We start from the raw sequence: 25736 nt of genomic DNA, 5'->3' as shown, positions 1-25736 counted from the left end.
TCTCTGAGCGCTGAACTCCATGTAGCGTACTTCTGGACACCCCAGGTAGATTCCACCTCTGGAATATGACAGCACTGGAGGAGAATGGCTCCCTGGCAGATTCACCTTTTGATTTGTCTCAAATATTTGGGAGTTAATTTGCATCTTTTTTCTATCGACACGTTTCTTTTGTGCACTTGCGACAAAACATTTAACGGTTCTGCGGTCACGTCCTACTATCTTGGCAATTTTGGCAATTTCAAGAATGCTGCGTCCCTGTGAAAGATCTTTTACAGTTCTTGACTTTTCAGAGTCTGTTCAGTCTCTTTTCTGGCCCATTTTGCCAGCGGAAAAGAAGCTGCCTGATAATCGTGCACACCCAGTAAAGGGTGCTGATCTCCTACGGCCACACCCTGCAAGCACATCACCTGGTATGCTGAAACCCAATAGGCATTCAGGGTTATTCCGCTTGGGCTTGGAAAGTATGCATCACAGTGAGAATATGGTGAAAATACTGACTTGCCTAATCATTGTGCACACAGTGTACATGCAGTATACGTGTGTTGCTATAGCGACACAGCAGACAGAGGAAAACAAACATACACTGATAAATACAAATACCGATACACCAGCGGTCAACAATTGCATCCTTTTTCTCATTAGACTTCCATGTTTTTCTCATAACATTTTGGCTTTATTCTTGTCCAATTCAACTTTTTTCAATTTCCGCTGTCATTAACTATTTCAACTTTCTTTTTGTACATTTTCCTCTTCTAATTGCGGCTTTATTCCCATAATATTGCAACTTTCTTCTGGTAACATTACAACTTTCCCCCAATCTAATTTCCCCAAAATGACAACTTTATTTGTTGTTTTATTTGTTTCAGCAAAATGCTTAAATGTTATGTGTCCTCATAACATTCCGACATTATTCTCGTTTCTTGTTAGATTACAACTTTTTTCTTCTGATATTTTGACTTTATTCTTGTAAAATTGCTGCTGTTTCTTTTTCCATTGTTGCTGTTTATTTTTGTTTTCTTGTTAAAATATATTTTTCGAATGAGCCGCGGGCCAATAAACAAAGAGCCACCGGCTGCAAATTGTCCCCGGGGGCTGCACTTTGGACACCCCCTGGTGAAAGAACATGCGAGCCTCACGCTGCGCTCTTTGATTGCTCATTATTCTCGGAGTGGAGGACGAAAAATGGAGCCTGAGTGCTTCTCTCGCTCAAATCTCCACACAACCTATAGAGTGCAGCCCCCCCAGCCCGTTTGAGATGATGACTTTGGTTTTCCACATGATGACGTCAGCAGAGTGTCACTGAGTTATGCGTCGGACCTCCTCGTCATGACAACGAGCTTGAAATATTGAAGCAGTGTCCTATGAGAGGGAGAGAGAGGGAGCGGGAGAGAGAGCAGCGCCGGTGATTGAGAGCTCCCTCAGCGCAGCGCAACAATCGCTGCATCCTTATATGTGCATTAATTCCACCATTATAAAGCCATGAGCATCCCGGCATTGTTTGCCAGACTGATGCTGTGCATTGCCGAGTAAGAGAGAGAGACAGGGAGAGAGAGAGAGAGAGCGAGGGGGAGAGAGAGAGGGAGCGAGTGCTCCACGCAAGCGCGTAAAAAAGGAGATTTTTTTTGGTGGGTGTCTATTTCACATATGAGGCCAAACTGATGTGACTTTTTTGAAGGCCCTGTCGGTCCGGTGCATGGAGCAGATATTGCGGATCATGATCAGCATTGACAAACGGGCCACAGAGGACAGACCGAACCTTGCTTTGGCTGCAAACAGCGCGCAATTTTGACGCTATCGCGCTGCGTGTCCGTTTGGATCCCCCCCGCCCCCCTCATCCACTCGTCTGAACATTATTATTATTTTTTTTAAAGTGTCACAGCTTTAAACAGAGCAGCGTGCTGTGGGGGATGAGAGGAGGAAGAGGAGGAGGAGAGGAAGAAGGCGCTTCTGTGCATTTTCTTTGGGGTGGAGGTGGCGGAAGGGGGGAGAGAGCCGGACGGAACCCGGGAAGGTGAGCCTCCTGAGAAATAATCACCTCCATGCAGAGAAATGGCCTAGTTACAAACACCGGCGGATACAAAAGGGACTTTTCCACGGCTGGGAGCGCCGTCGTTGGAAGGTAAGCCATATGTTGCGCTCCAGCACCTCCTGCTTTTGCAGACGATCTTGCACGTTCATGTGTGCGCAATCCGCACCGCCGCTCTGCTGGTGACTTTGCACATTGCGCACGCTGTCCATCTTGACGCACTGTCACTATTTGGGGGGGGGGGGGTCGAACGCCAATCAGTTTGTTGCCACATAGCGCATACTGTATACATCGCACGTCTTCTGTTCTCCCCCCACCCCACGGGAGCCTCAGCTCGGCCTTGCCTGTTGATAAAGTGTCCCGTCTTCACAGCAACTCAGCTAATAAGGTGATGTCCGTGTTGTACTTCCCCGTGCAGGTAGAAGGCTTCTGTTGGCCACCCCGGTGTTGTCCGGGAAGGCACGAGTCTATCATGTCAATCAGAACCTGTCAGACACATCGCTCGGTGATGATGTCTTCCTCCTGTGGAAAAACATCACACACATGCAGACACACAAAGCCAGTGTCCTGCAAGATGCAGACAGGGAATGAAACGCACACACGCTGATGATCCGGGGGGGCTGCATTAATATTCAGCGGTGGTTGACCAGTGCTTGGTTGATGGTAGACAACAAGACCTCTGTTCTGACAGGTCATGGATAGCAAAAAAAGGTATATTTCAAACGCTAGCGGGGTCTTGCAGCCTTTCAAAGATTCACATCTGAATACATACAAGCCCGTGTAGTACTGGTACATACTGTAATTACCAACGCCATTTCTGAAGCAAGCATCTTCTATCCCCCGGGGGTGTTCAAGCCAATAAAGCTAATATTGTGGTGAGCACAGTATTTGTCCTTTCAGATAATGAAATAGAAAAAAAGACTGCAGGACAACACAGATGATGCGCGTTGCTAAATGATGTTTGTTTAGGTGGGAAGTGTGCGCCGTGTGCTCCCACATACCCCCCCCCCCTTGTATTATTGATTGACTAACTGCGATTATTTACACAGACGAGAAAACAGATGTCAGAGTTTATTCCCATTCCCACGGCGACGTAAGGTGCATTCAAAAGTACAAAACACACCACTTCAGCAACTTGACAAGCGCTTGAAATTTTCATCAGCGTCCCTCCTTTGTGCTGCCTACTTTGTCTACGGATTGAAGTAGGCCATGAATTTTAAAAACAAGGCACAGATCATAGATTTGGTCGTAGATGAAATGGGCCCTTCATCTGCTCTCTGATGCTGCATTACTGTGTGGTTTAATGGAAATTTTCAATTTTGGGACCAATGAGCCTTGTTACGAGACAAAAATGTGCCAGTATAAAAAATATACTGTGCTAGCTCCTTGCCCAGCAGGCTGTTATGTGCTGATGTCCATAAAGCACTCGCATTAGCTCAGCGCTCATGTTTATTCCTTTATTTGTTTGAAGTGTGGCTGCAAGAAAGGGAAAGTGAAATGATAACCCAACTCATACAGAGGCTGATATGAAAATGATATTCCCTAACATGCCGAGTAGGTATGGCCCCGTTACCGGTTTCAAGATATACAACGGCATGAAAACCACTAAAATCATCCGTCATACCATTCCTGCGGTATGAGAGAAAATGGAGGTCCGGCGCGGCCACGATGTGGAAATACTTTTTCACGTCCTGTTATTTGATGTGTCAAAACCACAGTCAGGCATTGATAACACCGGCATTAGCGTCCTCGTTAGCACCGAGCGGCGCCAGTCAGAAGTCAAAATATGTGGCCAGGAGTCGATGAAATACAACTTCACAGTCAAACATGAGAAAAAACACGGCTGACACCCGCAATGAAGTCATATTTGCTTTGTGTTCAGATTTGACCGTTTAGCAGTCCTGACAAGTAAGCTAATCATGTTGACGGTTGTTTGATTTTAACGCACATTCATGTCCTTGATGAACCGGTTGTGTTGAATGCTGACATCTGGCATCGCTCACTGGGTTCTGGGTAGGCATGGGCCAGTTACCGGTTTCAAGGTGTACCACGGTATGAAAAAGGCACCGTTTCAAAACCACTAAAATCGTCCATCATACGGTTCCTGCGGTATGATGACAACAACGCTAACCTTGTTGACGGATTTGATTTTACAGCGCATTAACTTCCTTGATGAACCCGTTGTGTAAAATGCTGACATCTGGGATAGCTCCTGGGTTTCCGCTACATGTAATTGATCGTGGCAGCCCGCCACGACAAAATAAAAGCTGCCACACCTTGAAAATGAACTTGGAAACGATGTTAAGTAATATATTGTATGAAAGTATAGACTGCATTTGCTATATAGATACATATATAGCTTATTATTCACGCACATATTGACCACAATTACTTTGAAACCAATTTAAAATATCATACAGATGTTTCACTGCGCTTTATTTTGAAAAATCGCTTGTCTGCCGTGTCGGCACTTGCTCATATGGCAGCACTAGCATCTTGCGTTGATGTTCGTTGTGTTCCTTATTATCGTGCAAATAAAAAAGCCGTAAAATGTGTCGTCAAGTGACGACAGCTTGTCCCATGTGAAGCCGATCTATGCCAGCGTGTGTCATCGCTCACGTTTCAACCTCATTGGACTTTCTGGCGTCTTTTACCCATTTGCGCTTCCTCTCTGGCGGTAGCTCGCTAGATCACGGGCCAGCTAGAAGCGGCTATCACATTCATGCTAACTTACATTTTAAAGTGTCACTTAACGATCTTGCTCTCTTGTTATCGTTATAATACTTACGGCTTGTCGTCAAAACGCAAGTCGTGTGTCGAAGTTGTTCAACAAACACGTAGTGTGTCCAGCTTTAGACGGTGATGCTATCACAATATGCTAACGTTGGCTCACCAGCTGGTGTTGAGTAGTTCACCAAAGTATATTTGCTTCACCGCTTATAAAACCAAGTGTTCTCTTCGCACATGACGCCCGTATTGGATGCCAAATGAGCACACTGAGTGGAGATGTGCTTTGTTGATGAACTACAATTAAATGTTGGCAGCCACGTAATAAAATAGCTCGCTTCTACTTTCTTTTTGTCAAAGTAGATTGAATAGTGCCGCAAGCTGGATACACCTGTGCTATAATCAAATTATTTTATTTTGTTCATTGTGTTATTTTGAACAAAAAAAGATATTATTGAACAATTCATTTCTCATGTATTATTTTTACTCTAAAACGGGCGTCAAATGACATTTCGGTTTGTGTGAAAGAGTGTAAAATGTTGTACGAACAGTCGCATGGTACGATTGGACTAAATAGGTCAGGTAACAACAGGCTCAGCATTTGAAACTCTCACTTTAAGCGCTCTCAGCAGCTTTGCCATGAAATGAACAGTTTTGCAACGATCTTGGCTCACGTTGTTGAAAAACGTTAAATAAATAAGTTAATAAAGAATAATTAAGTCATTAAAAGATTTGTCATAATAAAAAAAAAAAATAGCAGACGTAGTAGCGGCACGACACAACGACAGCAGTCCCATGCAGCCCATCACCACAGCTTCAGAAAATCCTAGGGGAAACCCTGGGTTCTGGGTAGGCATGGGCCGGTTTCAAGGTATAGCACGGTATGAAAGGAACTGGGCTTGGAGGCGTGTGCTGTCGGGCCTTGATAACACCGGCCTTAGCTGCCTGATTAGCATTGTGTGGCGCCAATCAGAAGTCAAAATATTGCGCTAGGAGTCTACCAAATACAACTTCACAGTCAAACATAAAAAAAAAAAAAAACGGCTGACACCTGCAATGAAGTCATATTTGCTTTGTTTACACATTTGACAGCAGTGCTGACAACAAAGCTAATCATGTTGATGGCTTTGATTTCGTCGCACATTCATGTCCATGACGAACCCGTTGTGTTGAATGCCGACGTCTGGGATAGCGCACTGGGTTCTGGGGTTCCAGCTCAGTCTGATCAAGATGAGTCATAAAAAATGAAAGCAACTTTCAAGTTCACAGCAAAATTAGCGTTCTCGACGCAACATGTCTGCCAGGATTGTGGAGCGTGTTGTAGCTGGACGTAGCATTTTGGGGGATTCTTGTCAAAAGATCCTGCTTTATGAGACACCAGCATATGCTGCGCCGGTTCTCTCCGCCCCCTCCCAACCTACAAAAAAAATGTAACCTGACGTTGCGACGGCGTGGATCGTAAAGGCTGTGATCAGTCGGCTTGTAGTACATTATTTCCCGCGTGTATGCGACCTGTTCCGAGGGCACAGAGCGCAGCTCCGACTTTCAGATCCACGTCTGCAATAAAAGTGACTGTTGCAACACATCCATTACTTCCAGCTCCAAGAACAGTCCCCGTGTCTCTTTGGTTGCCGTTGTTTGCTCATGACGAAGGAAGCTAACAAGCTCAGTGGTTGATGAGTCACTGGTTTGACTCTCTGGAAAACGCTGCCCTACGCTGCGTTTTGGCAAATGTTATGACGAAGCGTCGGAGTGGATGGCGGAGTGACTATGCGGGAAGTACTGGTGTCTGTACTGGTGCTGGACGTGCTCAAAGGGTCCCTGACAGGGTTCGTCAACTTCGCTTAACTCATTCAATACCAAAGATGTATTTCTACGTTTGGTGACGCAAGTGCACGATAAAAGAGGGCGCTTTTCAAGCAGTTTTAAGACATGAAAAACGGCCACGAGGTGGCAGAAGTGCGTTTGCTAAGAGCTCGGGATGGATCTTTCACACGTTTAACACGCTCGACAGCGTGGAGCGTGCAGAAGGTTACGCATGGTAGGGAAATTTGAACGCATGCACACGTGCGCACATGCACACGTGCGCACACACAGTTTATTTCCAAATGTGAAAAGTGTAACTAGTTCATGGTGTTATTTTTGTAAATAAATGATTATTTTGATGTAAAACAACCTTTTTTGTGTTGTTTATGTTGTGGTGTAGTTGTTTAGATATTTGAGCTGTCACAAGAGCAAACATTTGTGTCGAAGTGAAAGTTATGCTTGAAATGTGTCTTGTTTTTTCCCTTTTTGGGTGATATTTTCCTGAAACTTACCTGAGTTCTACTGCTGATTCCAGAAAAAGGTAGAAACAAACTTTTTTCTGATGAACGACGAGAGCCTAATCTTTTTTTTCGGTAGGTTCCACGTTTACACAGAACGCAATATTCTTTGTGCCTTGAAAAATCTGCCAAAATAGTCTAAAATGGACGCTACTGAAGGGGTTGAATTTTGAAAATCAGCTGGGATTGACTGAGTTAAATTTGTTATATGTTGTTTGTGATTATGTCCTACATTGTTTGATTTTTGAACGCAAATGGTAAATTTGTAAAAATAACCTTTATAGTTCATGGCGCAGGTCAGCCTCATTTCTGGAGCTGAGCGCTATCACTCAGCGACACAAACATGTCAGTGTACAAGACAGAGGATGTTTATAGTGACTATAGCGAAGATTTGAGCCATGTGTCAATCGTTTTCAAGGAGGAAGAAATATTTGGAGATGAAATAGAGAACTTGCAGAACATGGACTTGAGCCTTGAGACATGGAGATGGTTGTTCTTCTTGTCTTGTTTTTTTCCTGCGTGTATTGTGTATATTTCCTGTGAACAGCATCCCTTTTCAAAATGCGTTTATTCCGTACTTTCAAGCCAAGTGCTTCTTGTGAAGATGTTCCATTGAAGCAGTCATCAGTGAAATGATCACTGCAAATAGCAGAACTCGAGGTGGGCGTCCATCTGTCTCTCATTCTCTGCAAATGCTTCATCCATTCTTGTCTTAAACCCTCCTCTTTTGGAAAAGAAAACAAATGTACAGTACCACTCGGACACTGTGAACATCCAGCAGCAGCACAACGACAGGTGTCACCCCGATGACGTCGCTTCTGGAAATGAGGCTGAGCTGTGGGCCAGTTCGTCATGGGTGGCACCGCCAACTATAAATGTAATTTTTCCTCATTTACTGTTCGCTTTCAATAATCAAACAATGTAGAACACAATTACAAACAATATATATATGTTATGTTTTATTTTATATAAATATATAACATTTCCAAGCTGATGTTGATGAATCATGTCAGGGACCCTTTAACCTTGCAGAGGATGTGTCAGGTATCATTTTCTCCACCTCTTACTTTTGAGTTACGGAAGAAAATATGAGCATTAGCATATTGTTGTTTAATGCTGTCCTGTCTATATGGGGATCTCTGAGGAGGAGTAGTAGTCGTAGTTTGGTACGGGCTGTTTGTCACAGCAATTCAAAAATGGAGTCCATGTAAGAGATGCTGTAAGAGATCCTTCAGGACTCTACAGGTTGCTATTACTGGAGAAGTGACATAAAAGCAGATATTTGCTTTTTTTGGAGTCAACTCTAGTTTGTCAATCATCACATTTTCGTGTCATACAGCTTTGTTAAAACTGCAATTTGACGGTGAGTCATAGAACGCCACACAAATCTTCTCTCTTAAGCAAAAGCGGCATGTTTTCCATTTGGAGGACGGTAAATGCTGTTTTTGTTTATGCTGCTGGGTTGCCTCTGTCATGGCGGTTGTAAATGTCACATCTCTGTGAGTTGCGGGCCGGTCACTCAATGACACGTCTGTGGGACTGCGCACTCGGAGACAGAGATTTCAAGACGGCGCATCAAGGACTGAGAATGTCCAAAAGAGTCCTCATATGACTTGTGGGACTCTTCACACTGCAGCTCAATTGCGATTTTTTGCTGACGTGTGACTGGTATTTGATTCTGATTTTTTCAAATGTGACCCAGGCCTCTTTCATATGAGGTCATAAGTCCAATGCTGCTGCAGTCTGACCGTTTGGGTTGTGTACATCCGACCTATACGTAGTCAAACTCCTGACTAGGCACGGGACACCACACTACGAAAACGTCACGGTTTCAAAAGCACTAAAATTATTCGTCATGACATTCCTGCGCTATGAGAGGTCCACCGCGGCCCCCGCATGGGAATACTTTGTCACGTCCTGTGTTATTCCTTGCAGTCAAAACTGGGCGTCAATGTGTTGAAACCACAGGCGTGTGCTGTGTTGCAAAAAGTCGGGCATAGATAGCGCCAGCGTTAGTTGCCTCATTAGCACTGAGCGGCGCCTTTGTCGGCCGACATATTACTCACGTGGAGGGTTGCCAAATGTGTAGACGTGATTGAGAAGGTGACGGGAGTGGAGGATAAGTGGTGTACAGAGTTTACTCTCCACTGACCAACAAGCAACAACCACTTAACAACGTCCCGGTTGCTAACAACAACCACATGACTTGGAAATGCAAGTTTGTGGGAAAGTGTGACCTGCACATTCGCCACTGCAACTGCGTTTCATTTATTTATTTAAAAAGATTCCAGTTATTTTTTTTGTTATTTATTTTAAATACACATGTCCCACTTTCATAGTGTTCTATTAAATGGAGTAAAAATGACTATTTTTTGTCTTTCAGTAAAAGATATTTCAGAGTAACTACAATACCGTGAAGCCGTGATATTTTTGCCCGAGGTTATGTTATCTCAAACCCAGCCCCCACCCACACGCTCCTCGGAACAGACGTTGCAGCAAGCACCCCACAAACGGCTACAGCCAAAAGTCTTACCCTCTTCCTTCTTCGTCTTCTATGGGAAATAATTTGGTGAAGAAACTCCAGTGCTCCTTTTTTCGCCCGCCTGTGACGTTAACGGCATGTCGTAACTTCCCTTGAGCTCACTTGGAAACAAACATTCACTGCTTCAGACACATTTTGCGTGCTAGTTGAACCAGATGCTCTGCAATGAGGGGGAAAAAAAGTACACAAAAAACCTCATCAGCCACCTGAAACGCCACATTGCTACCATGCCTGGGGCATGTTGTGCCATGATGTTTGAAAAGTCCAAGAGGTTTACCAGAGACCTCCGTGGCATCACACCGGCTGCTCGGAGCGTGTGCTCGAATACAGTGCACCTTGCTTGGCCACAGCAGGTGGCTCCCTCCACCCTATACTCTGGTTCTCCTGATAGTAGTGATGTAATCATATTTGATTAGGACAATCAACAGATACAATTTGTTCCGGTCTTTCTTACCTCCAGGTGTGCACAAACTACAGTTAAATCTATCAGTTATCGGTGTCATATTGGCCTTGAGAAGCAGAAAGTTATCGGTATCGGTTTGAAAAAAAAAAAAAGATGTCGTGCATCTCTATTTGAGACATAAGCAAAAGTTGTTTCTGTCATCCCAAAAAAATTCTTTAAAATCTGTCAGTGAAGGGCTCACGTTAATGTCCCGCCACTCCTGGCTTGGACTCCTCACCTGCACGCTCCTCGGAAAAGACAGCCTTGTCCACTTCCTTCTTCATCTCCAACGCAAAATAATCATCATAAATAGAATCATGACAAGGAAATGTTGACTCCGGTTGCACAAAATCCTTGAAATTGTGTTTTGTGCGAATGCAAGCTTACATTTACAAGTCATGTTGTTTTGGTAATGTGACCAAATACATACTGTAGACCAGGGGTGCTCACACCTTTTTAGCCTGTGAGCCACTTTTAAAATGACCCAAAGATCTACCTGCTACTGTAAATATAGAAAGTATATATACTGTATTTAGTATATTTATTAAAATATGAGTAGGTATTTATGTAGGTTATACATGTACATCAGGAGTGCACGCACTCTCTCAGCATGCAAGTACAAGTCCAAATGATCCACCTCTTTCTATAAAACATAGAACATATACAAAATGTAACCAGGAAACTCTGAAATTCTATTGTAAATATTCATGATTAGTATTTCACATTCACATTTTCAAAGATTCCAGGTCATCAAAGTAGTTGCTATCATAATTCACTTGAATATGGAAATAAAGATTCCACATAAGTCCTAAATAGTTGTGTACTAGTGAGTGAGTACTGGTGATATGTCAGTCACATTAGCTATGTAGCGTTCATTAGGGCACACACTTCATGTATTACATCCAGTTAGCATTTGCTAGCAAACATTAGCCACACACAAGAATGTAAAATGATGATGCAAAAGACAATGCAGCCCAAGTCAAGGCAACATATTGAAAAGGTTTCACCAATGGGCACATTTTTAATTTCATCATGAAATAATAGTTTAAGAAGCCAACGTGTAGAAAACACTGATTTCTCTAGTAGAGTTCATGACGCCAAGCAAAGCCAGTAAACAATACACTTTTACTACGTAGCTAGCCGCTACAAGTGAACAGATAGCTTTAGTTATAGATATAGACATCATAGACATCTTACCGCAGAGTTAGTTCATCCATCATCACAATCATAAAGATGAAAGTTGCGTCTTCGTGTGTAGCTTGAAACGCTTCGGGGGAGCAAGCGCCAATCAGGAGGGAAGCTTAATGTCAGCTGACTGATGTCATATGACAACTACAAAGTGACGTTTACGCCATCGACCCAAACTACCTCGGCGATCTACCGGTAGCTCGCCATCGACGTAATGGCCGCCCCTGCTGTAAAAGATCAGGCATCACAACCTGCAGCCTCAGAATAGTTTGAGATGTTGCATCTTCATCCCACGGGACCGCTGTAGTCTGTCAGCCATCTACGCTACATGATGTTTTTTAAAAGCACGCCCTATATGCTGCATTAATGGTGCAGCGTCTGTCGTGGGGATTTGGACATTTCAGTTTCTGTGTGAAGATGTTAAGTCAAAGAAAGTAGAGGTTAGAATGACCCAGCTCTCAGTCAAGTCACGACCAAGGAGGAGAAAAGCAGCAGAGTAGCTTGACCTGACCCATTATCTGTGAGCAAAGTGAAGGTGGAGAAACACCGGTGCAGAACACCATGGCAACCATCTTGTGTAACCTGTTTTGAACAATATCGCATCGCAAGCGTCCCTGAGATAAGCGAGGATAAGTGATGCCCGGGATGCCCTGTCACTATACGTCGCTGGCAGAGAGAGATGAGCAAAAATACATTGTTGGTAAAAGTAACAAATAATTATTTGACCGGTTAAAGTGGATCATTGAACCCGATGACCTCTGAAGGCACACAAATCACTGAGGTGGACCTCATCAGGCTCAGTTATTACCCGCCCGCTTCTGCTCACGAGGCTGTTTGAGCGACAGACTAGTCACACGCCAGTGGAATTATTCAAGAAAGAATAATGCACATCTTTGGCCTGTTGTTCATGTTCATTTTCTCATCTAACAACTGCTCGGACTTGCGGTATTTCTGTCGCTCGGGTACATTTCTCGAATCATCCAAGTGCACTTCTCAAAACCAGGGGTGGGCAAACCGTGACCTGCGGGTCACATCAGGTCTGCCAAGCGCCACCGGGCATTTCCAAATTCCTTTTTTTAAACCTTTAGCATTGAAGCTGTAGCCGGCAACTTGACCTGCAGTGCTGTCGTGGCACACTTGAGTCGCCAAAATAGTCAGATGCCATCTGTAGCTTGTACAAAAAAGCGATCCAAACCACACAACACGTCAGCAGACATGTGACGCACACCGTAACCGACCTAAATATCGAAATATCTACGCACAATACCCATGCCAAAAAACACTATGTGTGTTCCTGCCGCAAAGCATGCTGGGTAGCTTGTGGCATTTTTGCTTTATTGCCAAATATGTTGAGGAGACGGCAGGGAAGTAAAGAAGGAGGGACGTTAACATACTCTTGATATCCAATGTTTTGTCGTTCATAGTTAATATTGCTGTTGCCGCTGGTCTACCCAGCATGCCTTGTGGGCATGACTGTTCAAAGACACAATGTGGCAATGAGATCAATCACCACCACCTCCCTTCCTTCCCTTTCTTTCATCACGTATTTGCATTTAGAATTGTTTTATGCACGTAAAACTGTAAATATATGTTTTGCATTTACATTTTTCAGAGTCAGCCGCTGATGACATCATCATCATAGACGTCATCATGACCTAACGTAGCTGACTTTCAGTTCTGGTTGCCATTTTGGTGGCGAGCTAATAGTGTGCTAACAAGGAAGGACATTTTGTGATAAAAATACATGAACTCACGCAGCGTCTTAATAACAGGACAAGACCTGCGCCATATTGTACGCTAAACATAAAGTTCACGCAAACCGAGGCAAAATTGTGGCATGAATTCTTCGATGTTAAACGAAAAACATGCTAACCGGGACAGACGCTGACAAAGGTTCCACTCTACGTACAAAATGTATGCCAACATTTCCTGGTGCGTGTACAATGTCATGTTATTAATACACTGCGTGAGTCCGACTGTGTTTTTAATGTATTTTTGTCACAAAACAGCCTTGTTAGCAGATGTAACTTCCAGATCCAGTTGCCATTTTGTTAGCTACCTAATAGGATGCTAACAAAGAAGGATGTTTTGTGATAAAAATACATTAAGGACTCACGCAATGTATAAATAACACGACAAGATGAGTGGCATATTTCACGCTAACCAGAATGCATGCAAACCAAGGCCAAATTGTGCCATATATTTTTGACGTTACCTGAAAAACATGCTAACAGGGGTGGATTCCAACCGATGTTCCACTAAATATTTTGGTGAGCGTGTTGTTATTAATTGTGAGTCGGACTGTGTGTGTGGTTGCCATTTTGTTAGCTAGCTAATCGGGTGCTCACAAGGGAGGATGCTTTGTGATAAAAAACATACGTACATGAAGAACACATGTACTACTACTACGCGCAATATTGTGCGCTGGCCGGAGAACATACGCAAACCGAGGCTTAGATTTTTACGTTAACCGGGGCGGACGCTAACCAAGGTTCCACTGTATCAGCCGATAATATCGGTCGGACATCCCTAGTCCTTTGTCACTGACAACTATTGTACCAGTAGGTAGGGTATACAGTAGAAAAGCAATGAATCAGTGATTTGTTCAATTGTTGTTGAAGTTTGCCGTGATAGTTGCATGACGTCACACTGTATCTCGCTTCGGTTGATACATGCAGCGTGTCTGCGTGCTCTTTTGTTGTGAACGCTGCAAATGAATCCTGGCTCCCTAGTTGTGCAGATTTGGTAGGCGAGTAGATGAGGAGTGTAACGCTAGAGCGCATTTACGCTCGCGACCCGAAAAGTGGTTTAACTGCACGGTAATTGAAGCGGAACACAGGGTCCCATATCTTATTAAAAATAAAGAAATATCCCTCCCAGAGACAAGCAGGCACTTTTACAATATTACCTCTGATCTGCTTAGCAAAATCAATTTCTTCTAATTAGGGGTGAAATGTGTTATAGATGATTATGTTAGAGAGGCAGCCTGGGATTTGCTGAGTGTAATTCAGGGGGGCTTGAATGATTGCTATGTCAGCTATAGCTATGGCAACTTCACAAACACAATTAGTGCGACTGTTAAGACAGATGACATCATAAGAGCTTATATGCAGTACACTAACTACCCCGCAAATAAGTGCTTTTTTCTGCAGTTACACCGGTGACTAGCGAGCGTGGCTCTTGCACAATGTCGTCTTTCAGTCCAGCGCCTACAACAAATGAGATGGCCCGATGCTCTACATTTTATGGGCCAGGGGAATCTGAGCGGCACGGGAAATTGTGCGCATGTACTGTACATGCAGCCTGTAACGGGAGGGAGCAGTGACATAAATAATGAAAGCTGCTTGGCAGATCAGCCAGACAATTAATTACATTGCTTTAGTGGGAGTTGTATAGCTTTAAGGAAGCCAAGCAACACGGTGCCCCACAGCCACGAGCTAGACAGCATAAGATTCTGCTCCTGTCTGACTGGTCCCAATCAATCTTCTTCAAACTTTCAGAGGTTGTTTCTCTTTGTTGAAGCAAAAATAACTCACTGTTCACAGGATATTTTTATTCCAATGCTATTATTGGGCATTCTAATGTCCTCATATTATAGTATTGGGCTTTGACTTTCATTGGCGCCTTATAGCGGCTCCATTCTGAGTTTGTAGTTTTCCGAGATCAAAGATTATTCTAACTATGCTACCTCTGATCCTGAAATACAGTCAAACCACAGTTTTCATTGAAAAATGTCCGAAAAAATGTTGTCTCTGCCTGTCATAATAGCAAATTTCGTTGGCGATAATTAGTGGTGCAACGATTCCTTGAATAATTGGAGCACCTCGATTACAAACGTGCTTACGTCACCCACGCAGAGGACGAAGAAGGAAGCGGAAGGCGCGGGAAGTTTGAAGAGGCGAGAGAATGCGACGAGGCAACAAAAGGAACGAAGGAAAACAAAGAATAAAGTTGCAATTTTGTCGCCAAACAATGTGAAAAACAGACACAAAACGTGGCTAAACAGCAAGTTGGACGCCGTGACACGTATCCGTTGTAACGCGGCGCTGACATACAGCACCACATCTTATATGTTGCATCCAGAAGATTCAAGACAAGGTCTAATGAACGCAGCGCACCTTGCTAACACAGCGTTAGCCGTGTGGAGGGTTAGCTTTCTCTTAATTATGACCACCGTCCAATGTGTGGCAGTTTATTACAACGGTAACGTGACTTCATACAGGTTTTATTTCAACTGATGGAAAATAAAAACATTTTAGCTCACTAATCAGTAGCTGCTCTTTTCTAGCAGATGATACTGTGTAATGGAACAAGGAAGTGCGTGTACCGTCGAATGTGTGGCAGTTTACTAAAATGGTAACGTGACTTCATACAGGGTTTATTTCATCTGCAAAAACACAGCACTGTGATGGAAAATAAAAACATTTTAGCTCGCTAATCAGTAGCTGCTCATTTCTAGCAGACGACACTGTAATGGAACAAGGAAGTGCGTGTCTAAGTCACCTAGTTGAGAGTAATGTGTTCCACTACAGAAAGTGTCTTCAGTTTACTTTGAACACTACAAAAACTCAATATCCAAGAATATTTGTCAGCCTGTCTATTTTTAGGATTTATACATGCACAGCCATCAATATAATGTTATATGTCATTTAGTCTTAGTAAAGCAATTCATATTTCTCTCCTTTTCCATTAAATAGTTCCAGTCTGGGATGGATAAATTCATCTACAAAAGCAGCATCATGTAGTCTGTCAGACCCAAGAAAATGCATTTTGTTCCTAAGCACAATGTGAATTTCAGAACTAAAACGGTTGATTTATCTAAAAAATTAAACCAAACGGTCGTTCATTATTTGGTGGAATGTTTTAGTTTCTGTTGTGTATTTATTATTGCTCTTTAACCAAGCAAAATGTTTTTTTCCGATTACTCGATTAATCGAAAACATTTTCATTACAATACTCTAACTAAAATGTTCACTAGCTGCATAATTGTCCTACAAATTATTGCCGATAAACGATATTATTGTCAACATTATTTTGAGACCATTTTGTCATGAATGCCATGATAATATATGGCATAACAATGCCAGTGCGCCGTATCAAAAGCACTCAACTTTAATTTCTCAAGAGTATTCAACTGCAATGCCAATAGCTTTTAAATAAAATGAAGTCAACAAACAAACAACATCATAAAATAAACAAACAAAAAAGACCAAAATAAAAGAAGTGTCTCTTTTTGCAAAGAAATGTACTTATTGTAAATAAAAATCATAATCAATTCCAATATTTCAGATTTTGAATCAGTGTGACTTTCGTTATTGCCTGAATATTGGGCAAAAAATGGAGAAATAACCCAGAAATACTCAGAAGTTGACATGGTGTGTCTACACTCAGCTAACAGACAACCCAGGGGGGGTATTTGTGTGGCATCGATTGGATCGCTGTTTGTTATGACGTCTCAACTAGTATTGCTGTTTTCACTTATCTGTCTTGTCTCACTCAAAACGCTAAATGTCTAATGTCACATCAGATTATTATCCCATTTTTGTCAGCCTTTTGACTAATTAGGAATTTCAAGTGCTTTTCCTCATTGATTGCTGTTGGGGGCCACGTCCTCAGCAGCTTCACTGTTGGCCTTAATCAGCTTCTTTTTGTGGAATGATTGATGTACTGTATGTCTCGTCACTGCTTAGCAAGACTTGTTCGTCCCTTTTCCAAGGCAGTGACACCAAAACCTACATTACGTTTGCCATCTTTTATTCAATTGCCCTCAGATTGGTCCCTGAGTGTGGCCCAGGAACGCTCTTGCCACTTTTGGGGATACAAATCATCTGAGAGGAATACATGACACACCACAAGTCTTAGTGCTCTATTTCAACTAAGTCGCTCATCATCAATGCAGCCAGCGCACCCCATCTGTCAAGGTAGGCTCTCAGCTCAACATGACAGGCCTCTTAAGGCAACATTTACATTTCAGCAGCTGCTTGTTTTTTTTGTGCGGCTGTTGGAATATTGTTTGCACAGTCAAATGCATCTGCGGGAATTATCGGGATCGGTCAACAGCACCCAGGAATGACACGATAAAGTGGGGTCATGCCTTCGGGTCATGCCGCAACTTTTAAAAAGCTGCAGCCCGTAAAAAGACGAAGACGGAGTACAAGTAGCTTTATTACCTCAACGCCACTTTAGACGATGTATTCATTGTACAGTACATCCTCGATATTTGTGGGGCGACGCTCCGAGACCACCAATAAAGGCGAGTAACTGAGAAGCTTTGTTACATAAGTGAAAACAAATATTTTTAGTATCAACCTTACAACTTCTCTTTTTTCTGTTTCTTTGCTGTTTTTTTTTATTTTACAAATATTTTAACTTTAATCTCTGTAAATGTTCTTTTTGTAATATTATGAATTTATTCCCATAATATTTTGACTTTACAGTATTTCCATGAAATTATACATTTAAAACATCTTAAAAATGTCTTCATATAATTCTTTACAAGGTATTTTTAGATAATTTTGAAAGATATTATATTATTATTAACGTTATAAGAGAATATATAATTTTCATAATTTAAAATTGCAATTTTTTTCTTCTTAGAATACGACTTTTCTCTCTTAATATTTTGACTTTATTTTTGTAAAATTACAGCTTCTGTGCCATTTCTGCTGAGTTGTTTTATTTCTCTTTTCTTGTAAATGTTCTTCTTGTATTTATGACTTCATTCCCATAATATGTATTCTTGAAACTTTTTCTGCAACCTAGTTTTCCAAGAAACATTGTTTTGTTTCTCATAAAATTACAACTTTTTTTTCTATTATTTAACGTTTATGCTGTTAAAATTATCATTATTATTATTAGCCTCATTATTTTTGTAAAATTACGAATATTTCTCATAACTTTTTTCTGTTCATATTTTTACTTTATTATTATAAAATTACTGCTGATTTTTCCATTTTTTTTATTGTTGGTGTTTAAAAAAAACAGCCACTGGCCATAAATGGCCCCCGGGGCAGCACTTTGGACACCCCTGGCTGAGGTACGCTACGCCGACTTGCTTCTCCCCCCCAAGCCTTTCTGCTAGTGAAGTCAGGGAAGTTAGGACAGTCCGTGAACGTCACAGGCAGGAGAAAAAAGAAGCGCTTGATTTGCTCACCCGCACAGTACGAGTAATCTCACCTCATTGGGGCGTTTTTTTGAATTATCGGTTATTGGAGCTATTTTTAATGTTATGGATGGATCGGTATGATGTCATAATCCCCTCATATCAGCCGGACAATTAACGGTCCGATAATTATTGTGCACCCCCAGTCTGAATAATGACTAGGGGTGAATGACTTGGATGAATGAGATGTGTTTTTTGACTTACATGGCTTCACTCCATCACGGTTTTTAAAAAATCTATGAATAATTCATGCTGTTTTTTGGTTGAATCCAGCCCATTACTGGTCCTAAAATATGCATATTTAAGCAAATGTTACTTATTTTTGGACTAAATGAAGCATGTGTAAGTATAAAAATGGCTAAGTGAAGTAAAATACAAATATAAGGCATTCAGAGGACTCATTCAAAGACGTGCTGATGATGTGTCGTATTCTACACTGGTCACTAGGTGTCAGTGTTTTGGTGTTTGCTGAGACACACAAGCACCAGACTTGATCGCCGGAACATCAGGCATTTATTGCAGGCGTGATTTATCTCACAACAGGCACAGTAATCCCTAATCAACACACTGGCTACTGTTGGGGCCCTAACCCACGCCAAGATGAAACTCAACTCTGAACCCCAGATGTCACTTCCTGTCCGCCCGCCACTTAACTCACCTAACACGGGAACACACACAGCAACACACACGCGTACGAGTATGCTTATTTGCTCTTATTATGTCTGCTATACTGGGTGATAGGAGTTTAAAGTGATTGCCAACGGGGTCGTGACGAGGTGCGTGTCATGTTTATGGGCGACTTTGTCAAACTTGAATGAAAGGACACGGAGTGGGGATTTTTTAACGTGCCGTCCGTCTGACGCGCAGCTGCAGATATCCGCTGGAGAAGAGCGTTTCGTAAAGACAGAGTCTTACACGCTAGCCCCTAGTGTCGGTGGGGGAATTCCTCCCACAGTGGAGACTCCCAGGTACTGTATGACAGGACGGGGAGGTGTTTCATGCCCAATTGGAGGCAGAGGGTCGGTCCACTGAAGAAACAGCCTCCTATTATTATTATTAACTTTACTTCTTCAGTTTATCAGAAAAAAAAAAGTGGAATAAGTTGGGTCTCCGCTTGTGAGTGCGTCTACCTCACATGGTTTGTCAGTAGTAGAGAATAGACCCTGTGTCGTTTGATCATTTCATTGCAAATCAATACAATAAATCAATCATCAGCACTGATGTTGAGCATTGTTGGATGAATAACAGTGCAGAGACCACAGTAGTTGAATTTCTCATTGTGGACGTGGACAAAAACATTTTTGTTCCGGTTCAAAAAGCATGGCGGCCTTGGTTTACATCACTCATGGCCACGCTCCAATCATAACATTGTAAAAGGAAAAATACTGCTTTCATTAAAAGATGAATGAATGAATAAATGTACATCATGTCAGAGGATGTGCTCATTTGCATTTGCAGGTTTAGTCAATCCGAGACAAACACCTTGTGTGTGCTGTGGCGTCTTCCCAATTGAAGCTGCTGTTTTGTTTGTCTACACCATCAGCAGCGTAATGTTTGATGTGCTTGCACAATAGCATTGATGCTAGCTCGGAAGAGGTCATATTTAAGCGTGAGGCTGATCTCAACGGGATAAAGTTGCGTTGGATTGCATTTCCCAATTTCTTGCAATTTGCATTTTTTTTTATTTTTTTGTAGGCAGTTTGAAGTCCGTGCAGAAATGTGAGCTTCTGCCAGGAATGTCAACTACGACTGCAGAGGTGATTAGTTTGTGTTATGACATCACGAAATACGCTGAGCATGAAGTGGATCCAACATTGGTTTGGATTTCATCAAGCTGTAAAGGCGCTAAGTCAGTTCTAGACGGTGATACGGATCACCCCCAAAATCTAATCAGTGCTTGCATATCCCATTTCCGACAATTCCTGAAAATTTCATCCAAATCCCTTCAGAACTTTTGAAGTTATTTTGAACACAAACAAGCAAAACGTAACGTCCGCACTGCGCGTGCGCTTGGCGGGGGTAATAAGCCCAATAGCTTTCACAAAACATGCGGTCCTTCCTCATTCCCTGAAATTGGCCTTTGTCACGTTGACACAAGCCGCCCAATTAGCTGTCCTCGGCTACGCCTGTCGGTAACTAGCAGCTCCTAACCCAAATTTTAGCTCGCAGTTCAAAGAAAAAAAACAGCCGAGAGACGGTGGGCATCTAAAAAACACTGGTTATTTGGGACACTCGTATGCCAAGGTACCGCTGTATAAATGACAATAAAAATACCTGCAGTGCTCCAGTACCTTCTCTATTGTCTCCTGCATTTGAGACTCGACGTATTCCATGACAAGTCAACTCACAGCGACAGTAGATGACACTAACTTTTCTTTCTCCATTTCTGCTCAAGATTTGTTCCAACTTGTGGCTCCACATCAACTGCGATACCGTTGCGTTATCTCGAGCTAAGGTGTGGGCCGAGGATCAAACAGGACGTAGTGGCATTAAAGGGAATATCTGTTTTAACAGGGATGGGTACCTTATTTATATTAGAACTGATACCGGTACCTCAGAATCGCTATTGGTACTTAACGGTACCAATTTTTGTGTGTGTTATGTGGTAAGAAATGTATTTCCCGTATGCAAACTTTAACAAGCATATCAAAACAACATCCAACTGTAGCTCTGCAGTGTTCCCATATTCCTTTGACATAAATAACCTTAACTTTGTTGTCAGTGTTGTTGGTTGGTTGCTGGTGGTCACTAACTCGGAGCCTGTTTGCCTTTCAAGTGCTTGAGCTGGCTGCAACCGGACGTGACTGACGTCACGTGCAACCCAGCTATCGCCAGCTCTTCCACTCCCTCACAGCCACAAATAAGCGTTTCGGTACCGTTTGATTGTACGTGAATGGGTAACCGGTAGTAGGGATGCTCCAATTGATCTGCCACCGTTCGATATTGGAAGACTTCCGTAAAAAACACGTTAAATGCCGATAAACGCCTTTCAAAGCCGATCACAGAAACCAATCGGCGTGCGGAGGCAAATCCTACATGTCTGCTGCGTCACGTAGGGTTTCCAACAAGACGCGTCTTGCATTGAGCTTGACACAGGCTAGTGTTTGATCACTCCCTTACCAGACCTTAGCTAGAGTTATCCGCCTAGCTTCTGGTCTTCGGACTCCAAAAGTGACTTTTTACCACAGTACCATTTTGGTTTTAAAACAAACAAGCAATGCTGTTAGTTAGTTAGTTGGTTTTTGTCCCACGGGGAAGTGGATATCATGTTCATGGGGTACGTACTAACTTTTTCAAGTGTCGCTGAGCAATTTTGCTCTCTTGTCATGATGCTAATGATGTCTCGTCCTCCAAACACTATTTGTGTGGTTGTTTAATGAGCATAAAGCCTCATGATGGTGATACTATCACAGGCGTCTCCTCGCTCGCCAGCTGATTTTGAGTAGCTCACCTGAAGGGTCGAAGAAAGTCAACTCTTAGTAGTTTTTTTTTCGCTGGGTAAAGTTTGGACACCCCTGCTTTAGCTGGTAATTGCAAAGAATGTAGACATCTGTTCTCTGAAACCACCATTCCTGCCTCCGTTTGACTGGAGCTCAATGTCACACACTTAAAAAGCACACCAGAGAAGGGTAAAGTAACATCCACAGTAAGTCCCAAATCACATTCAACTTTCTACTCCCCCTCGCAAATGCGTTCAACTCCGCGCTTTTACGTCTTAATTCCATTATGCATGATGTATTTTAGCATGTAAATGTTGAAGCGCCGAACATGCAGTCTCGATGCGCATCAAACACTGCTTCCTTAATTGTTACATTTGTCTCGTAATGATTGATTCATTAAAACCCACACTGAAAGATGGTAAGCAGTGTCATCTGTTGTGACAGTCGTTTAAAAAAACCATGAATTACTCTGACTGACACTCACTAAACAAAGCGTCTGAATGCACAATGAACAAGAAAGACCTACACGTCTTTTTTTTGCTATCCTTCAGTTGCAGTGTGGGGATAAAAACACACACGCACACACACACAATAACACTCAACACTCAGAAATAGCATTGTCAAAGCAAATTGCCTAATAAACATTTTTAGCGTATTTTGTTGTTTATTTTCCTGGATATTTCTGGAATGTTGATGTGATCCGGTGGGAACTGCCGGCTAATATTGTGAAAGAGTGTCTGAATGGATCGTGTCTAACAGCGACACGAGGGAATTGCTTTCCACAGCATCACAGCACAGCGGCAGAGACCAGCCAGCCCTACAAGTATGTCTTTTGTCAACATGCTTTTTTAACATTTTTTAATAACCATGGAAAGCACTTGACAGGCATATTTGGGGGGGGGGTGCATGTTAAACATATAAATAATGAATTCACCGTGAGTCACTGGCGCACCTTGATGTGTGACGAAGGAGCTCAAAATATAAAATGAGAAAAAGCCGAGCATTTTTAGATAAAATGCGAAACGTGACGAGTGACAGCTTGAGGGATTAAGAGTTGGCTGGTTTTGATTTTTAAAATAGATATTTGATGAAGAAAAAGTAAGAAATCATCCACTGTTCTTGTCGACTTAATTGCTCCTTGGATCTCATTGTCATAATTAAGTTTGCATATCTCATTTGCACCATCTCGCTTTCATAACGCAATCTAATAATACATGCTGGATCTACCCCCCGCGTCACCTTTTCATGTATTTGCATCGGGCATCGGTACGCCAAACTCAGAGCTGCAAACCACTTAACCGTGCGTGCAAACCTTGTTCCTGCACCTCCCTCCATCTAGCTGTTTTTTTCTTCCTCGCGCTCGCTCCCTTTCTGACATCTGCTGCTCCACATCCTTTTGAAGCTGTCCTCTCCTCTTTCCTCATTTGACCTCACACTCGCGCCGTATCTCTTCTCCGCTGACCTCACAACTGTAAGTCATTGTCCCACTTGTGATCGCAGACCCTCGGCTGTGTGGTGAGCGTGTTGAGCTAAGGGCTGCAGGACGGCCGACATCATGTTGAATGAAAAGCTTTTGTTGTAATGACAGATTTTTTTAATAAACCCCACTAGACAGCGGCCGAGGGGTTAGCATGTTGGCCACACAGTCAGGAGATCTGGTATCTCCGTTTGGGCATCATTTGTGGAGTTTACGTGCTCCCCCCGTATGCCTGTGTTTTTTCTGCATATATACGTACCTGCAACATTAGGGCGCTCAAAGTTAACGCATTAGCGGAAACTGACCCTCTGCCCACACCGTAGTGTGAGGAAACGCAGCGGTGGATGTGGAACCACAAGCGGGAACAAACATTGAGCAGAAAAGGATAAAGAAAAGGGTATTTTGAACAGTAATTTTCAAAGCCCTGGCAGTGGCTCTCTGGATAGGACCAAAGTTATTATGGGCCTGCAAGCAAAGAGCAGCAACCCATCGTACTATTTCAAATGTATTCTCTATTTATTTACCATAATTGTATCTTACTACTCCCGGATGAACCGTGCACAGAACCCCTGCATATGTCCCATCATTGGAGAGGTCTTGATCATGGGTAGTGTGCTATTTATAGTGTGCAACATTTTGTGTAACCGTGGCAAAGTAATTGACAAAAAAAAGCTTATTCCGAGGCAACAACCACATTTAAAAGCTGCGCTGAAGGCAGGGTTTGCGGTTCGAGCGTTTGTCCAAGCGGTAAGGTTCTCGCCTCCCGTTCCAAAGGTCCCCTGTTTGATCCCCAGTGCGGGCAGTGTGAAACAGATGGTTTACACTTCTAGTTTATCCACTTCCTGTTCCATGCTTATGTATAGAGTGCAACATTTTGTGTAACCGTGGCGAAGTAATTGACGAGAGCTTATTCTGGGGCAACAACCAGTTATTTCTGGGCTGCCATCTTGTGTTGTTTTACGAACGTTACAATCACAGACTCCTTTGGAGCAGAAAGTCTGCCGTGATGGTGAGCAAGAGAGGTTTAGCAGAGGCTGCCATCTTGTAGCTTTTAGAAACGTTAGGTAATTTTCGTAGGACACTGTACTAAATGTTAGCATGTCAACGTTAGCATGTTAGCATTGATAGCATGATAACATTAGCATACTGGCATTTTTAGCAAGGTAGACACTATTTTGCTAGGTGTTAGCATGCTAACGTTAGCATGTTATCATTGCTGGCATGCTAACATTAGCATAATTGCATTTTTTTGCGATTTTCGTGAATAGAAACTTAAGCAGACACAACGCTATCATGCTAGGTGTTGACACGATAATGCATAGTAGCATTTTTTACCATTTTGATTTGAGGTGCTAGGTGTTCGCATGCTAACATTACAATGTTAGGATTGTTAGCATGCTAACATTAGCATAATAGGTAGGTGGAACTATCCCATTACCGATTATTACCGATACAGTAGGCAAATTGATCCCAGTGTGGAGGTTGTGAATACAGAATGCAGTGCCATACCCGGGGTAATTGCAAGGGCAGGCCCATTCAAAATTTCGACTGAAATTTTTCTAGTTTGTATCTACTGTCGCTGTGAGTTGACTTGTCACGGATTACGTCAACTCTCAAATACCAGGGGAAAGAGAAAAGTTACTGGTGTATTGCAGGTGTTTTTATTGTCATTTATACAGTGGGAACTTGGCATACGAGTAGTCCCACCTAACGAGTGTGTTTTAGATGCGAGCCGAGCTAAAATTTGGGTTACGAGCTGCTAGTTACCGGAAAGCATAGCTGAGGACAGCTATTTGTGGGCTATTGTCAATGTGACCATGACTGAAGACGATAGATGTAAATAGCATTAGCACCGCTAGCATTAGCACCGCTAGCGTTAGCAGTGTGCTAGCTAGTCATATTCATATTCACTTTTTGCTACATTCGCCCCAGGCACCAGTTTCACGGATCAACACAAAACCAGGTGTAACCCAACATGCAGGAAGCCGGCTATTTTGGTTAGAACCGTCGTTTCGGGTCACACACCAGGGCTCATGTTTTGACAAACTCCTCCTACAGACTTTGACCAAATGAGCCCAAATCCAAACCATGGATACGAGACAGATGGCCGACAATAATTTGAGAACAGATTTGGGCTGTGCCGTACAATGTGGGATCCTGCCTTGATGACTTTATAAGCGAGTCCTCAAGTCAGACTTCAATAAATCAGTTATCTGTGATGAGTATGATGAAGACGGTCCCCTGCTGTCAAGAGTACGACCCTTCCATTCTGTTTTGGATGAGTTACATGTTTGCACTTGTTCACAACAGAGAGATAACACACGATCAAAAGGCCTTTCGCTTGGAACAAACACTCCCTGTTCTTTTAATTATCTCGCACACACACACACACGCATAGTTCCATGATG

The 25736-nt window shown here is 42.7% G+C and overlaps 1 protein-coding gene across 3 annotated transcripts in view; it reads left to right on the top strand.

Annotated features, from left to right (window-relative positions):
• Window positions 1-1453: 1453 nt before the first annotated feature.
• The window catches only part of nlgn2b (neuroligin 2b), a 119565-nt gene continuing 95282 nt past the window's right edge, over window positions 1454-25736 (top strand). Inside the window, exon 1 of one of the 3 annotated variants that reach the window (XM_054754025.1) lies at window positions 1454-2119. The gene's annotated coding sequence lies outside the window, so the exon portion shown is untranslated. The remainder of the gene's footprint in view (window positions 2120-25736) is intronic. The other 2 variants (XM_054754026.1, XM_054754028.1) reach the window with 2 other exon arrangements.

The sequence above is a fragment of the Dunckerocampus dactyliophorus genome, chromosome 16 (assembly GCF_027744805.1).
Source record: "Dunckerocampus dactyliophorus isolate RoL2022-P2 chromosome 16, RoL_Ddac_1.1, whole genome shotgun sequence".
Taxonomy (NCBI): domain Eukaryota; kingdom Metazoa; phylum Chordata; class Actinopteri; order Syngnathiformes; family Syngnathidae; genus Dunckerocampus; species Dunckerocampus dactyliophorus.
This window is presented reverse-complemented; position numbering and strand designations above follow the sequence as displayed.